Source organism: Thamnophis sirtalis, unplaced genomic scaffold, assembly GCF_051295495.1.
Source record: "Thamnophis sirtalis isolate CommonGarterSnake01/CBP01778 unplaced genomic scaffold, rThaSir2_p1.2 scaffold_8, whole genome shotgun sequence".
Classification (NCBI taxonomy): Eukaryota; Metazoa; Chordata; class Lepidosauria; order Squamata; family Natricidae; genus Thamnophis; species Thamnophis sirtalis.
The window spans coordinates 14658087-14675292 of record NW_028261388.1 but is presented as its reverse complement, the minus strand read 5'-3'; the positions used below and the strand labels follow the sequence as shown (position 1 = coordinate 14675292).

At 41.5% G+C, this 17206-nt stretch overlaps 1 protein-coding gene across 1 annotated transcript in view; it reads right to left on the bottom strand.

Moving 5' to 3' along the window:
- The window catches only part of CNTN5 (contactin 5), a 624505-nt gene that overhangs the window by 29670 nt on the left and 577629 nt on the right, over window positions 1–17206 (bottom strand). The window lies entirely within an intron of this gene.

Here is a 17206-nt window from a genome sequence, read left to right as displayed (position 1 = left end):
GGGGTCTTCTAATACAACCTCCTGCTTGAGAAGGAGACCAACACAATTGCTGGTTGTTGTTGTTTTTTACAAGTTTTAATTTTTTTCCTCTACTGCAAAAAAGTAACACACACACACACACTCACACACACACACACCTTCCCCATAACAATTCACTCTATTCCTGGAGTGATTCAAATGTCAGGTCATTTCACAGAACGTTTCCATTTCCTTAAGAAAGAGAAAGAAAAGTCACTATACTGTGATTTTTTTTAGAGCGGTAACATTAGGTTGCATTCTCCAACAAATACATAGCGCTATGACTTAATGCAGGGGATGTCAAACTCGTGGTGTCATGGCGGTGTCACATGATGTATTGCAACTCCCCCCCCCTTTCGCTAAACTGGGCATGGGCGTGGCCAGTGCATGATGCCTCCAGCCCTGATTTAATGGGATGGGCTGATTCATCCAATGAGGGCTGTATTTCCACTACACTTTGGATTTCCAAAGTGTTTATTTTGATATCTTCAGTAGGTATCCAGGAGAATGGTCTAATGCAGTGTTTCTCAACCTTGGCAACTTGAAGATGTCTGGACTTCAACTCCCAGAATACCCCAGCCAGCGAATGCTGGCTGGGGAATTTTGGGAGTTGAAGTCCGGACATCTTCAAGTTGCCAAGGTTGAGAAACACTGGTCTAATGGGAAATGAAGGTACTAAAAGCACAATCGATGCAACCATTCTGACAGAGGAAAGAAATGCAGGTCAGAGGAAGAAAACTTTTACACAGTTTAAAAAAAACTTTTTACTCACGCTATATTTCTATGACCTATTTTATACTTATTTCATTTGCTCAGTGTTGAATGTTATATGTCTATAAATTGAACGTACTTCTAACATGAATAAAGAAAGCAGAAGAAACCAATATGGCTGCCCTCCTTTTTCCCCTGCTAAAAAAAACTTAGTAAAGATCTGAAACAAACAAATAAACAAAAAAAAAAAAACAGCAATATACAGGACACGGGAAGAAGGAGAGATCACAAAAGAAGATTTCAAATAAAAAAAAGTTAGCCTCACAGAGTTTGCTTTAAGCAAATTAAATCTCAGAATGAACTGCCCAGCTACTGAAAAATTATAAGAAAATATTTTGGGTATGTACAAAATGAATGAAAAAAAAAAGACTTAACTAACAGCTGCTTAATGCTAATAGGGGCTCAGTGACTAAGGCTCTGAGCTTGTCGATCAAAAGGTCGGCAGTTCAGCAGTTCGAATCCCTAGCGCCGCATAATGGAGTGAGCTCCCATTACTTGTCCCAGCTTTTGCCAACCTAGCAGTTCAAAAGCAGATTCAAAATGCAAGTAGAAAAAAATAGGGACCATTTTGGTGAGAAGGTAACAGCGTTCAGTGCACCTTCGGCATTTAGTCATGCCGGCCACATCACCATGGTGACATATTCAGACAGCGCTGGCTCTTCGGCTTTGAAACGGAGATGAGTACTGCCCCCTAGAGCCAGAAACGACTAGCACATATGTGCGAGGGGAACCTTTACCTTTACTTAATGCCAATAGATGCTAATTAATCAGAGGTGGGTTGCCAGTTTGGCCTGGTTTAGGTGAACCGGTAGTAGCGATGGCGGGATGCATGAGCAGAAGCATCGTTCCCCCCCAAAAAAACGGTAGTAAAAAAATTGGCAACCCACCTCTGTAATAGATGCTACCTGATGGACTTATATAACCTTTTTTGAAAAACCTTGTGAAATTTATGAAACAACACACAATTGGAGAAGAGAAAATATTATCCCTTTTGTCAAAAGGCACGGATACCTGAGAAGATTCTAAAAGAAGATTAATCTGCAAACACCTTAAAAACAAGGCCCTAAGTTAAGTACCAGAAGACAAAACATATTATTTGTCGTGAATGACTCTCTAGCTGACTCAAAGGGAGGGAGGGCTTGCTAATATCCACAATGAAAGAAACAACACTGAAAATGGTTTTGACAGATTGGAGAAATGGTCTGAAAATAACAGAATGTAACGCAAGATGGACAAGTGCAAAATTGTTCACATCGGAAACAAAAGCCAAATGGCCTGGCTTTTGTAAGAGTTGGGGGTACTCAGCTTGCTAATGTTATTTGTGCACAAATTTCCTGGTAGGGTAGTGATTGCAAACTGAATAGGAGCCAGTAATGTGATTAGGCTGGGGGGGAAAAAAACCCCTGACTAATGCATTTAGACCACCTACTAAAATACATCTGGTATCTATTGTTAGGTTAGTCTACATTTAGTCATTCAACATAAAGACAGCTTTTGGGTCTTCTGATATCTGAGGACCTCTGCGGGGTGCAGAATGGCATCAACTACTAGGAAAACTACTGACTCGTTAAGGAGAGAGCTGGATATATAAACAAGCCTGCCTGATACTTTGGAAAGATATAAGCTAGAGGTTACGGGGAAAAACATGAAGCACTTGGAGGTTTATCTGTGTCCTCAGAGTCACCTAAGTAGTGCTCCTGGTTCCTGTAGTACTCAGGTGACCCTGAGGTAACAGATAAACCTCCAAGTGAATCGACGACCCTCTTTGTTGTTGTTGTTGTTGCTAGTTGCGAAGTCATGTCTGATCCATCGCAACCCCATGGACAACGTTCCTCCAGGCTTTCCTGTCCTCTACCATCCTTTGGAGTCCATTTAAGCTCACGCCTTCTGCTTCGTTGACTCCATCCAGCCACTTCATTCTCTGCCGTCCCCTTCTTCTTTTGCCCTCAATCTTTCCCAGCATGAGGCTCTTCTCCAGGGAGTCCTTCCTTCTCATTCGGTGGCCAAAGTATTTGAGTTTCATCTTCAGGATCTGGCCTTCTAAAGAGCAGTCAGGGTTGATCTCCTCTAGGACTGACTGGTTTGATCGCCTTGCAGTCCAAGGGACTCGCGGGAATCTTCTCCAGCACCATAGTTCAAAGGCCTCAATTCTTTGGCGCTCAGCCTTTCTTATGGTTCAGTTTTCACAGTCAAACATTGGAACTGGGGAAGCCTTGAGTATATGCAATTTTGTTGGCAGAGTGATGTCTCTGCCAATGCAAATGACCAGCTGTCTGCAAGGAATATAAATCTTTACATTCCCCACTATCCAGTCAGAGCTAAAGAAGCTTCTTGGATGAGAAGAGAAAAATCTTCAGAAGAAAAAACAAGAGTCCATTTGCCTCCTGAAAAAGCACTTCTGGGATAACCATGACCTGGACGGCTGAGAATCTCTACAGACTCTTGCTCTTGATGTATCCATGATATCTTCAGGGTTTTGTTTTGTGTGCCTTTGAATCCATCTTGACTTCTGGAAGCTACATTTTTACGGAAGTGGTTTGCCATTGTCACCTTCTTCCTAGGGCTGAGAGGGAATTGGAAGCCCAAGGTCACCCAGCTGGCTTTGATACCTAAGGTAGGACCAGAACTCTTGGCCTCCTCTCCTGGGCAACTTCTAACTCAGCTCCTTCAATCACTTCATCAACCTGAATCCAGTAGAGATATTAAATATAACAAGCCTTCCTGATGCATTAGAATTTGAAATATTGTTTTCCTTCCCTCTCTCTGCCTGTATCTCCAGCTGCATGCAGCTTTAATAACTTAACAGCATTAATCGTATCTCATATTGTGACATGAAAACCATTGTCTCAGAAGATACTTATCCTTGATGCTATTTTGCTATGGGCACCCTTGCCACCTTGGTCAAGTCACTTTGGCCTCCATTTACCCTGCTGTCCTTTAGTCTGCCTTGGCGATTGGATATCTCGGAGATATTTTTGTCTTTAATTGTTAATGTGACTTTCATCGTGTTTGAGATTAGACAAGCTCCTGAAATAGAGGTGTAATCGAGAGAATACAATTCTTCTGCCTGGAATCCACACTGAATATCGGACATTAATACAATTGAGTGAGTTCATAGGGATTTCATGAGAAGAGCCCTCCACTCCTCTGCTTGCAACAGAATCCCTTATGCCACCAGGCTTGAAATTTTGGGCTTGGAAACTAGAACTACACTGCCTATGGTCTGACCTAAGCATAGTTCACAAAATTGTCTGCTACAGCATCCTACCTGTCAATGACTATTTCAGCTTCAATTGTAATAATATATGGGCAAAAAATAGATACAAACTCAAGGTAAACTACTCCAAACCTGATTGCAAAAAGTACGACTTCAGCAACAGAGTGGTCAACGCCTGGAATGCACTACCCGACTCTGTTGTTACATCCTCAAACCCCCGAAACGTGAACCTTAAACTGTCTACCGTGGACATCACCCCATTCCTAAGAGGTTCGTAAAGGGGGGGTGGTGCATAAAGAGTTTAGAGTTTAGAGTTTTATTTCATTTGTATGCCGCCCTTTTCCCTAAGGGGACTCAGGGCGGCTCACAACTCAAAGAAGGGAAGGGGGGGATACAGACAGTTAACAACAACACAAAACAATACATACTTAAAAAGCGCAACAATCATACCATTCGAGATAGGGGCAGCGAATCTTTAGCCCCAGGCCTGTCGGAACAGCCAGGTTTTAAGGGCTATGCGGAAGGCCTGGAGGGTGGTGAGGGTTTGAATCTCCACGGGGAGTTCGTTCCAGAGGGTCGGAGCAGCCACAGAGAAGGCTCTCCTCCGGGTAGTCGCCAGTCGACACTGGCCGGCGGATGGAATTCGGAGGAGGCCTAGTCTGTGGGATCTAATTGGTCTAGTGGAGGTAATTGGCAGCAGGCGGTCTCTCAAGTACCCAGGTCCAATACCATAAGCGCACCAGCGTGCCTAACGTCCCTGTCCTACTGTCCCCATTGATTCATACTCATTTCATGTGTTCATGTCCATGTTTATACTTATACCGGTTATCTCAATACATGTTTGACTAAAGAAAGAAAGAAAGAAAGAAAGAAAGAAAGAAAGAAAGAAAGAAAGAAAGAAAGAAACAAACAAACAAACAAACAAACAAACAAACAAACAAACAGAGACTGAAAGTAGCAAAGGCAATGAAATGATAGTGAAGCAGGAAGCAAAGGGCAACTGTATTACTACTATGAAGAAAGCAGTGAAGAACCAGCATTGATCAGGGATACCAGCAGCCTGTGAGAGGCACTCTTGGCCAGTTCAGCTCTCTGTATGCGCTGCCACTTTGCAATACTAAGCGTGAGAGGCTTGATTCTTTCAGATCCTTTTTACTGATATCAGCCAATCACCAATGAATCCTATGCTCCAATGGGGTGTCTGTCTCAAGCAACACAATTGCTCAAGTAGAGAAAGATGCAGCATCAAATGTGAACGTTGCAGGAGGCCTCCAAGCATGGAAGTGTTTATAGATACATTGGATGCAAAGTGTCTGTAGGATTTACATGCTTTTTTTTTATTTCCAGTAGTATTTGGGAATTTGAGGGGGGAAACATTCAAGATCATAAAATCATTTTTGCATCCAATTTAAGGGATATTTCCTTAAATTGGCATCCATTAAAGTAGCATCCATCCTTGGTGTTCATAGAAGGAAATCTTAGGGGACATTTTGTTGTAAGTTGCGAAGCCATGTCCGGCCCATCATGACCTCATGGACAATGTTCCTCCAGGCTTTCCTGTTCTCTACCATCATCTGGAGTCCATTTAAGCTCATGCCTACTGCTTCAGTGATTCCATCCAGCCACCTCCTTCTCTGCCATCACCTTCTTCTTTTGCCCTCAATCTTTCCCAGCATTTGGCTCTTCTTCAGTGTGTCCTTCCTTCTCATTAGGTGGCCAAAGTATTTGAGTTTCATCTTCAGGATCTGGCCTTCTCTAGAGCAGTCAGGGATGATCTCCTCTAGGACTGAATGGTTTAATCGTCTTGCAGTCCAAGGGGCATAAATGACTGCATTTAAGAGAATAACAGAATTGGAAGGAACTTTAGAGGTCTTTTAGTCCAATCCCCTGCTTAAGCAGGAGACCTATACCATTTCAGATAAATGGCTGTCAAATCTCTTTCTTAAAATCCTCCAGTGATGGAACACCACACTTTCTGAAGAAAGCTGTTCCACTGATCAACTGTTCTCACTGTCAGGAAATTTCTCCTTATTTCTTGATTGGTTGAGTTGGTTGGTTCTCTTTTTCTATCCATTGCTGCTTCTCCTGCCTTCAGGTGCTTTGGAAAATAGGTTGACCCCCTCTTCTTTGTGGCAGCCCCTCAAATACAGGAACACTGCCATCATATCTGAGCACTGCTATCATGTCAATGCAATGCATTTGAATTGGTCTGTCTTGACTCTGATTGGCATTCAAAGTTTGGGGTGGGCATCTTTCTCAACTTTCTCTATTGATGCCAAGGTTCTCCCTGAAATTATCTGCATGAAAAACATGTGTCCTACCCTTAAGTCATTAATTCTCTATGTGTAAGCCAAGCCACAATGGGTTTATTTCACTTTGAACTCTACCATTTGTTTTATAAACTAAGTCTTATGGCTTAATGTGTTTTGAAATCTTAGTCAGTTACACTTCACTCAATAAGCCAGAGTTAAGCAAACTGTGGCTTAGAAATAATGTATGAATGAAGTCATTGTTTATATAGAACACTAGTTGATAACCCTGCATTGCCTGGATATTTATTTATGGGGGAACATGTCTGGACCAAACATAATTTCTAATGTTGGATTTGTCCCCTTACCAGAGGGAGCCCCCTTGTGGAATACTGTGAAGCTGTTAATGGCAACTCAATTGTGCAGTACAGTAGAAGCCATTTTAAGGCACAACAGGCTTTTTTTAACAGAACACACATCCTGAGGTGTGTTAGGGGTGTCTTACCCCCACAGTATTTGTTTCCAGTGAGTAAGTCATCTGTCTACCAAGTTTGGTTGAAATTGCTCGAGGCATTCCGGAGTTATGCTGGAACATACACACACATGCACACATACAGCCATTACTGTTAAAGCCTCATTCCTCTATGGTGTAGGATCACAATTTAAAATTAAGTTTGTCAGGCATTATAGAAAGCTTTCTATTGTATGGCTGTAAACAGAATAAATAAGCATCCTAGAAGTTCATTACAGTTGATTCTTGCTGTTTCTTTCCTTAAGGTACTTTTTATTTTATTGTTTCATTCTTTTTATCATTATTCATTGGAAAAACCAACAAGCATTAAGTGAAAATCCATTTACAATAAGCAAGTTCAAACACTCATAGAAACATATTTCATATCCCATCTTTACTGGAAATAATTCTAAAAATGCAAGTCAGCTCTTTTAAAACAGTTGTTGCATTGTATTTCACACATTCAGAAAACAAAGGGGAAATTACAGACAATAATTTCATACATCAGATGCCCATTTAGGAATTTTCTCTCCGTGTGAGGATAACTTTTTAGCACATCTTATTTAAAATGCATCCATTGGATAGTTTCCTCATCCAATATCAGATATGCCTAAGAATAGGTACTGTATGACAATTAGAAGATGTAGTAAATATTGATTAATTGAAAAATGAAGTAATATGTGCCAATATCAATATATATAATAATACTAGAATATAGCTGTTAGAAGGATGTACTAAATATTGATTAATTTAAAAAATCAAGTAATACATGCTGACATTAATATATATAACAACACTAGACTATGTTCGTTTGATTAATGTAGTAATTTTTATTTGTATTAATATAGGTTTGGTACCAAAATGAACGATACTCAGATGCTACATGGTGTAATGATATTGATGATATTGGTGTAGGTATAAAAAAAAAACTTTATCCAATAACAACAACAATAAAAACAAAAACAACAACAAGATTGGCTGTATTGAGAATTAGAATAAATAGAAAAAAATAGAATTAGGAAGAATATTGTTATACATGATTTTGTATAACATATCTAAAGTGAATGTCAGAGGTTAAGATTAGATTTTGAAAAAGGATGATATTAGTTATGCCCAAGAACAGTGTTATGACTATTAGAAGAATGTAGTAAACACACTGATTAATTGGAAAACAAAGGCATGTGTGTTGATCAGGGGTGGGTTTCAACCGGTTCGCGGCGGTCCCTGCGAACCGGTTGAAACCCACCCCTGATCAACACGATCCCTGTGAACCGGTTGGTCGGCGAACCCGGAAGTAAGAAACTTCCGGGAACGGCGAAGGGCGCGCCCGCCCGCGGTCCTTACCCGGTTTTGATGAGTTCTGCGCTTCTACGCATGCGCAGGACGCATACAGTGCCTGCACGATCCTCCAGGAGCAGCTGGAGCGTCGCACAGATACTAGTACGCATGCGTGCACCACGCGTGTGCACGAGGACGCCGCCGGCCCCGTTCCAACCGAACCGGTTGGAACGGGGCGAGAAACCCACCCCTGGTGTTGATATGTATATAATAACATTAGACTACATTTGTTTGATTAATGTAATAATATTTCTTTTGTATTGATATTGGTTTTGTACCAAAATGAATGATGCTCAAACGCCACACTGTTCATGCAATGATATTGATGACATTGGTGTATGTTTAAAAAAAAAACTTTACTCAAAAAAAGACTGTTTCCTACCCATTTGTATCACTGCTGTATTCAGCAACTGAGCCTGTGTTTCAAAGAGCTCAGGTATCAATTGATACAATTGTTGATATTTGCCAGGCTCCCTGCCAATGTGACCTGAGTTCAATTTATATGAAATGAAATTGGATTGAATTAGTCATATTGAAAGTTGGCATTAAATAGCATGCAGCAAAGCAGAGTGAATAGATAGCTTTATCTCCCATTATTTACAATACTCCTTTATAGACTCGCTTAGAAAATGAAAAGGAGGGAGGCTACAGGCCTGAGATTTATCAGGAAGGCAGGCAAGTAGAATGACCTTTGCAAAATGCAAAGATTTCTTTATTGCTTTGACTCCATCGAGCGGTTGTCTTCGTTTTTTCCAGCCCACATGTAGTAACCGTACTGATCAAAAAGACCCTCAAGCAGCAAAGGGGATATCAAGGAAGAATTCACCAGTTGGTGTTCTCGTCAGTGGATCACCCAGGCAACCATTTTGTGAGAGCACCCACAAAATAAGTTGTCCTATCTACAGAAATAATTTCATATAAGACAATCCAATAATAATTAAAACTCTAGGGCAGGGGTGTCAAACTCAAGGGCCATGGTCCGGATCCAGCCCACGGGGTGCTTAGATCTGGCCCATGGGGTTACCCTGGAAACAGCGAAGGACAGGCCCACGGTCCCTCTGCCAGTAAAAATGGAGCTTTGTTTTCACTGGCAGAAGACTGCAGGAGGCTGTTGCAGCTGAAAACGGAGCTTGGGAATGCTGTACAGACCCCTTCTGAGCTCCATTTTCACTGGCAGAGGGCTGGAGGAGGCCATCACAGCTGATCTCCCTGGTCTCGCCTTCCCTTGCTGGAGACAATAGATCCCCCCAACCAGTAGTGGGATGCTGCTGGGTCAGACGGGTTAAGGTGAACTGGTAGTTCTGACCACCCTGACATTATTTTGGCCATATATTGCTCTCTGTGTGTGTGTGTGTGTGTGTGTGTGTGTGTGTGTGTGTGTGTGTGTAAGGCTGTGTGCATGCTCAGATGGCGCAAGCGCAGCAAGCGTGTGCACATGTACACACTCACATTTCCAGTGCTGGGCAAACCAGTTATTACATTATGTGACCCCCCACCTCTGCCCCCATCCCCGCTTGGGCCACCACAGGTGCCCCTGACACAAGTGACATCGAGCTGGCCATTCCCACCCTGGCCACATCCACCCTGGCCATGCCTACTGCCTCCCTGAGGTCAAAAACAACCCTGATGTGGCCCTCAATGAAATCAAGTTTGACATCTCTGTTCAAGGATCTCAATTTCCAGATACTTTATCCTGACACCCAATATACTTCTTCTTCCCTTCATTTGGTGGCAGTTATTTACTATCCAAATGAGAAAAGAGATGGTAGAAGATGTTGCACTTTTAGACTTGCAAGACTGATGACAACCCACCCAGGTAAACCAGAAAAAAACAGATGAACTAATTCTACTTTATTGTAAGGCCACATTAATAGAATCTTGGAAGTCTGAAGGTATAAATCTCCCACCATCTCTTTTTGCAGCCTAACCAATCAAACCTAACCCTCTCTAAATTTCATTCTCTGTTCGTTAAGCAACTGCAGCAGCGGTGGGTTGCAGGCGGTACACCCCGTTACAGGTGTATCAGTGCCTGCCGGGAGCACAGGGTACTGTTCCGGTACGGAGCTCCGGAGGGACCACCCGCCCACCCTCATTCCTTGCCTGCATTTGAAAGAAACAGGCCATCTGTGCATGAGTGCGCAGCGTATAGTGCCTGCATGACGCTCCGCCGAGCAGCTGGAGCATCGCAGAGGTGTCACAGGAGGTAAGGATGCATATGCATGCTGCACGCATGTGCGCGCATACTGCATGCATTCATGTGGTGGCTGCCGGGCCCCATTGCACCATACCAGTTGGAAAGGGATCTGGAACCCACCACTGAACTGCAGGCTCCCCCTCCTCCTTTCCTCCTTATCTGATCATTCCCCGGGCAATTCCTCCCCTCATTTCCCCAAGGTCATTCCCATATACCATTAAACTACCAGGTCGAGAAAGTGTGATATGCTGTATACAGCAGGAGTGTCAAACTCGGTTCACCCACAAAACTGGAAAGCCCTTATCCGCGCCGACATAAGTGCGGAGGGCAAATCTGTGTCTTCCGAAGCACTCAGCACCCTAAACCTAACCCTTAACCTAACCCTAACCCTAACCCTGAACCTAACCCTAACCCTAACCCTAACCCTAACCCTAACCCTAACCCTAACCCTAACCCTAACCCTAACCCTAACCCTAACCCTAACCCTAACCCTAAACCAAACCCCTAAACCTAATCCTAACCCTTACCTTAATTTAAATCGGCTTTCTGCCGCCATGCTGTTTTAAAGCGCCCTTCTGTCGCCGCGCTGTTGTCGCGGCGGTGATGATGTCGCGGTGATGATGTCGTGGCTTTAGCGACACGGTTTTATCACCGCTATTTTGACAAGCGCGGTTTTGTCGTGCCACGGTCAAACTCAATTTCATTGAGGGCTGCATCAGGGTTGTGTTTGACCTCGGGGGGCTGGTAGGCGTGGCCAGGGTGGGCATGACCAGCTCGACGTCACTCATATTGGGGGCGTTTGTGATGGGCTGAGTGCTCTGCTAGTGAAAATGGAGCTTGGGAGGGCCACGTATTTTCGCTGGCCGAGGGCTGCAGGAGGCCATCACAGATATTTTCTAGAAATTTATATTCTGAATGCCCGAGATTGATTTTTGACACAGAGATATGTGCTATCCCTGAGCTATGGCGTGTCTGTAGATCCTAAAATAAGTGTTAATTAACTTTTATATAAATGTGGTCATCTGAAAAAAAATGGAGAGATAAGGAAGAATTTACTCCCAGTTCAACTAGCTTACAGCAATATGACTTTACAGCCCTGTTTATTAATTAAAATCTGTGGAAAAAGGGTAGCTTTCTGATCAGATTAAAAAATGTTAATTTGAAGCATTGCATTATTCTTTAGAGGATCCAATTTTGAATCCGCCCTTCTCTTTGCCCTCCTTAATTCTTGGACACATGCTGGTATTGATAAATGTCACCATCTTATTAGCTCAAGGAATCTGGTGTGCATGCATGATTAGCAGGGCAAACTGTGATCCTACTCAATTCTGAATGTTACTTCTCCATGAATAGATAATGTAATTGATGCCGTGCCCCAAGGCCACAAATGGCCAGCTGCTTCAATGGAATGCCTTCTGTGTTAAAATTCATGTACTATAGTGCCTGCTTTGCAACTGGTACACCTGCGAATATGAATCACTAGGAGAATGACAAATATAGTAGAATAACAGAATAACAGAGTTGGAAGGGACCTTGGAGGTCTTCTACTCCAACCTCCTGCTTTGGCAGGAAACCCTATACCATTTCAGACAAATGGTTGTATATCCTCTTCTTAAAAGCTTCCAGTGTTGGAGGACTCACAAGTTCTGGAGCCAAGTTGTTCCACTGATTGATCTAACTGTCAGGAAACTTCTGCTTAATTCTAAATTGGTTTTCTCCTTGATTAGTTTCCATCCATTGCTTCTCGTCCTGCCTTCAGGTGCTTTGGAGAATAGATTGACACCCTTTGTGGCAGTCCCATAAATATTAGAACATTTCTATCATGTCACCCCTTGTCCTTCTTTTCATTTGGCATACCCAATTCCAGCAACTGTTCTTAATCTGTTTTAGTATAAAACTGCCAGAGCTTAAAATAGGGACTCGGTTTGATAAAATGGTCATTGAACATAACAAAAACAGCTACAACATCTAACAGGTTGCCTTTTAATTAATAATTGTAATTGTAGCTCTCTCTCTCTCTCTCTTACTTGATCTCTCTATCTCTCTGCAAACATAGCACATCATCACTTTTGTATTAGCATGATCTATGAACTGAAATTGTGAACATGTAAATCTGTGTTGCTTTAACTTAACTACCCAAACTGGCTTCTAAAGACTTTTTTACTTTTACCTTTTTTTACATCTTCTAAAATTACCCCCTACTTAGTTAATAATTGATAGCTAGGTTGGGGTAGAGGTTGAGATGGTCTAATAATTAGACTACTATTATGCATGTTTTCTACCTTACTTAGAAAATAATAAAGGCAGGATTTTAAAAAAAATCTAACAAACAAACACATAAATAAATAAAAGGCTGTCAATTTTCTGTTCTCCATCTATAAAGAGAATTGTTTGGTTGCCAGTAAATGGAAAGATGTTGATTGAAAACTGGATCCAAAAATGGATAACCAACCATTGTTTAATTCTTTACTCATCTACATTACTTTCTGGAAAATCCTAGATATAAATGTATTTATTTATTTATGCAGTTTGTATAGCTGCTTATCTTACACCAGTGACTTTGCCAATCTTAAGTCGTTCTTTCATCTTATAAGACCCTGTTGGAATAGGTGCAGATTGCTCTCATTACCTCCCTACGACCAATTAGATCCCACAGACTAGGCCTCCTCCGAATACCATCAGCTAGCCAATGTCGACTGTCAACCACTCGGGGGGAGGGCCTTCTCTGTGGCCGCTCTGGCCCTCTGGAACGATCCCCCCATGGAGATCCGGACCCTCACCACCCTTCCGGCTTTCCGCAAAGCCACTAAGACCTGGCTATTCCGGCAGGCCTGGGGCTGATGAGTTCCCGGCCCCACTTAAATGGTTATGACTGTTGTTCTGTTTTTAATCGTGTTTGTTTTGTCTTTTGTTTGTATCCCCCTGCCTCTCCTGCTTGTTAGCCGCCCTGAGTCCCTCGGGATAGGGCGGCATACAAACCGAATGAATGAAATGAATGAATGAAATGAAATCCTTGAGTAGTTTCCATCTGTTATTTCTTGTCTTGCCTTCTAGTGCTTTGAAAAATAAGTTGACCCCCTCTTCTTCGTGGCAGCCCCTCAAATACTGGAATACTGCTATCATGTCACCCTTAGTCCTTCTTTTCTCTAGACTGTCCATAACCAATTCTTGCAACCGTTCTTCATATGGTTTTGTCTCCAGGCCCTTAATCATCTTAGTTACTCTTCTTTTCACTTTTCCCAAAGTCTCAACATCTTTTTTGGAATGTGGTGACCAAAACTGGATGCAGTATTCCAAGTGTGGTCTTACTAGGGCTTTATAAAGTGGTACTAATACTTCACATGGTTTTGATCCTATGCCTCTTTTGATATGACCAAGGATTCAAGCCATTTAAAGTGGATAGGTCACATCAACCTGGTGAACTCATCAAGTATTCCATGTATGTGTGAAGCTTTTCTGAAAATGCCATGAGAACGACACCGAATTTTGTTACAAAAGAGAAAAAGCAAGTTGTGAAACGGCTTCCTGTTATGAATTCTCAGAACAACAATAAACAGGGAAAGTTAAAAAGGCATTCATTTAATGTCATCTTTTTTTTTTTAAAAAAAAGAAACCTCAAAAGATTGTGAATCCATCAATCTGGATACTTAAAAAGCTAACATGAAAATGAATCTGACCCTGAACCTAAACAATGGTTAACCAGGCTGTTAGCAAAAAAAATATGTTCAAAGACAAACTTCACAAATCTGCCACTTACTTCAATGGATTTCAACAAATCCAGTGACTCAATTTATTGTCATTTATATATAAGCTACCATGCTCCAAAACACACATTAAAGACTAAAGCAATTATGTATTTAGAGCATTTACAGCATGTATGCCTGCCAACTGAGGGGTGAAAACAAATATAAGTTGGTTGGGGGGTTTTTTTGTGGACAAATTGCCAACAAAAATTAGGGTCGGTGCCATTCTCCCCTTATGAAACCATGGGTTCATTAAAATTCATTCTATTTTACTGCCTGCCTTATGCAGACAGTTTTCCACTGCAGTTCCCTCTTTTAAAAATTAAAGCATAAATGAACAGTCCCACTTAAGAGCTTATCATACTTATTTTATGTTGTTTGCAAGATAAATAGAAGTCTTCAGTTGTCAATTCAAGCATGTCAATTATGTAGACTGTTTTTTTTTAAAGAAATAGATTCTTTTATCAGTTTTCCGGCTTGTCCAGCTATATAATACCACAACTACTGTGATAGTTCTAATTCAGTAGTTCAAGAAATTAGTGCTGTTATCTTCTACCAGCTCTAGTTGGCCTGGGCAATGACAATAGATTGGGAAAGGATTAAATGCCCTGATCCTACCCAGATTTCCCTTTCTTTTCCCTTCCTAATTTTTAAAGTTTTAGCTTTTCATCTTTTACCAGATTCCTTTTTGTTCTCTCCAACCCATCAAAATGTTGGAAATGAATTCTGCAAAATGGTGAGAACTCTGTCTTTTTGTAGGATAACTTTCTGAAAACTCAGCTGCAACGGAGCAGATTTGGAGGGGGTGGGAAAAAGGAAGATTAGGCTAAATCTCAATTCCATTCTGGGGAAAAATGAATCCTGATGGGACATTGCAGTTCGACAGTGATTTAGAATGCTGAATACTTCCTCATTCAAAACCCAGAGTAGAATATATGCAGCCGTCCAAAATTTTGGAAATTAGGTCATGGAAGAGGATAGAGATGGTAGAAATACTTAGATTGAACAGCCAAAAAATAGATGCAGAAAGAGACAAAGATCCAAGAGAAGGATATGGAAGGCAAGTAAAAAAAAAGCATAGAAATTAAAGTATTGAAGCGGGCAAGAGACAATGGATAGATGATTTCTCTTTATTGTTGTTGTTCTGATTTGCTTTTCTTTTTCTCTCTCATTCCTTTCTTTTTTTTTTAAGGTAGGTGACATGACTAGAAATTAGGTAGGATAGAAAGAAAACGTCTTCTAATAAAGGGTGAGATAATTAAAAGTTAGAATAAGAGATAGAAATAAGAAAAAGAGGGAATAGTAATGTGTTGTGGTCCAGCAGGAGCCGTTGGAGCTGCCACCAGACTCCGACAGCGAGGGGCCCTATGAGTCGGCTCTGGAGGATGTGGAGGACCCTGGACAGGGTTCTGACTCCGAGCAGGGCACAGAGAGGCTGGTTGGCCACCAGGAGGCACCTGAGCCTTGGACCAGTGGGAGGAGACAAGGGAAAGTGATCTGGACACCAACAGTGAGTTGTTCCTGGATGCCCAGCACCGAAGAGCTAATAGGCGTCAGGAAAAGTTGCGCAGTTACAGGAGGTAATTGCACTCAGCTGGTGGTCATTAGGCTCCTCTCCAGACTATAAAAGGACTGCTTGTGCACACGCTCCTCTTACAGAAGTCAACGCAGGAGCGAATGTTGGAGAACATTATTGTGAGCTTGGCAGCCTAGATTGCTGCCATGGCTTATCTGTGCTGGATTGCTGCCAAGCTTGTCTGTGCTGGTTTGCTGCCAAGGATCTGTCTGTCTGTTAATTAAATGCCGTAACTTATTTTTGGCTCGTGTGTTGGTGTGGGACGAGGGGGGTCAGAACTGTATACATTTTTCTATGATAAAATAAGAGCAATAACAAGAGAAAACATGGAACAATTGAATAATAACCGACTGCAACTTAATACAAATACGTATTACTGTTAGAAATATATAAGTTGCTTGAATGTAATAACTAGGATTAATTTTATTAGTTTTATTTGTATTTGAATGTATGACACCCAGATGCCACACTGTTCATGCATTGATATATTTGTAAAAACAATAAAAAAAATAAAAAAAACTTTTTAAAAAAAGAATATGTGCAGCCTTTTCTATGCTTTCTATTCAGAAAAAGAAAGACACCACACATCATAGTGGGAGAGTAGAATCATTCCAGGCTTTTATATGATTTACGCATTGTGTCAAATATGCAGGTGACCCAGAATTGCAGTCTACCCAACACCCAAAATAACAGAATGAGATTACAATAGGTTGGACAGGTTTGAGAAGAGACATGAAATCCTTTCCTTCTCTGTCCTGATGAACACTTGGAGCAGATTCTACAGACATTTCCATAAAAATATTGATCCAACCAGTATACATACACTGTATGTATGTTTCTAAACCTCTATAAAGATTCTGAGTCCAAATTACAAAAGCAACATAGCAATAGCACTTAGACTTATATACCACATTATATCACTTTACAGCCCTCTCTTAGCAGTTTACAGAGTCAGCCTATTGCTCCCAACAATCTGGGTCCTCATTTTACCCATCTCGGAAGGATGGAAGGCTGAGTCAACCTTGAGCCTGGTGAGATTTGAACTGCCAAATTGCAGGTAGCCGGCAGTCAGCAGAAGTAGCCCGCAGTACTGTACTCTAACCACTGTGCTACCGTGGCTCTTGATAAAGAGTAAAACTATGAATTGAATGGACCAGCAATGAAAATAATGTGCTATTTTTGAACAATGTGGCTGTGAAGAATACAACAGGTTGGAGCATTTTTTTAAGACCAGGAAACATCTACACACAAGAAGACCTTTTGTGTTGTTTTTATGTGGCAGGCATACCATGAAAACCAGCCGTTGGTGATTAAAATCTTGTTAATAAGTCACAGTAATAAACAAGAGAGCCAGGATAATATTGCATTTTAATTTGCCAGGTGGCCAACCTGACTAGGAGGAAAATAAGGCATAAAAAAACCCCCAACTAAAGTAACACAATATTACTGAGGGGTCACTAATGTCACAATCAACTTTTGGAAGAGTTCCATAATGCGTTTCAAGCCCATCTGGACAATGATCCATTCCACCTAGATTAATGTGCTTATTTCACAGCAAAGCATTTAAAGAAGCATTCAGACAAATACAT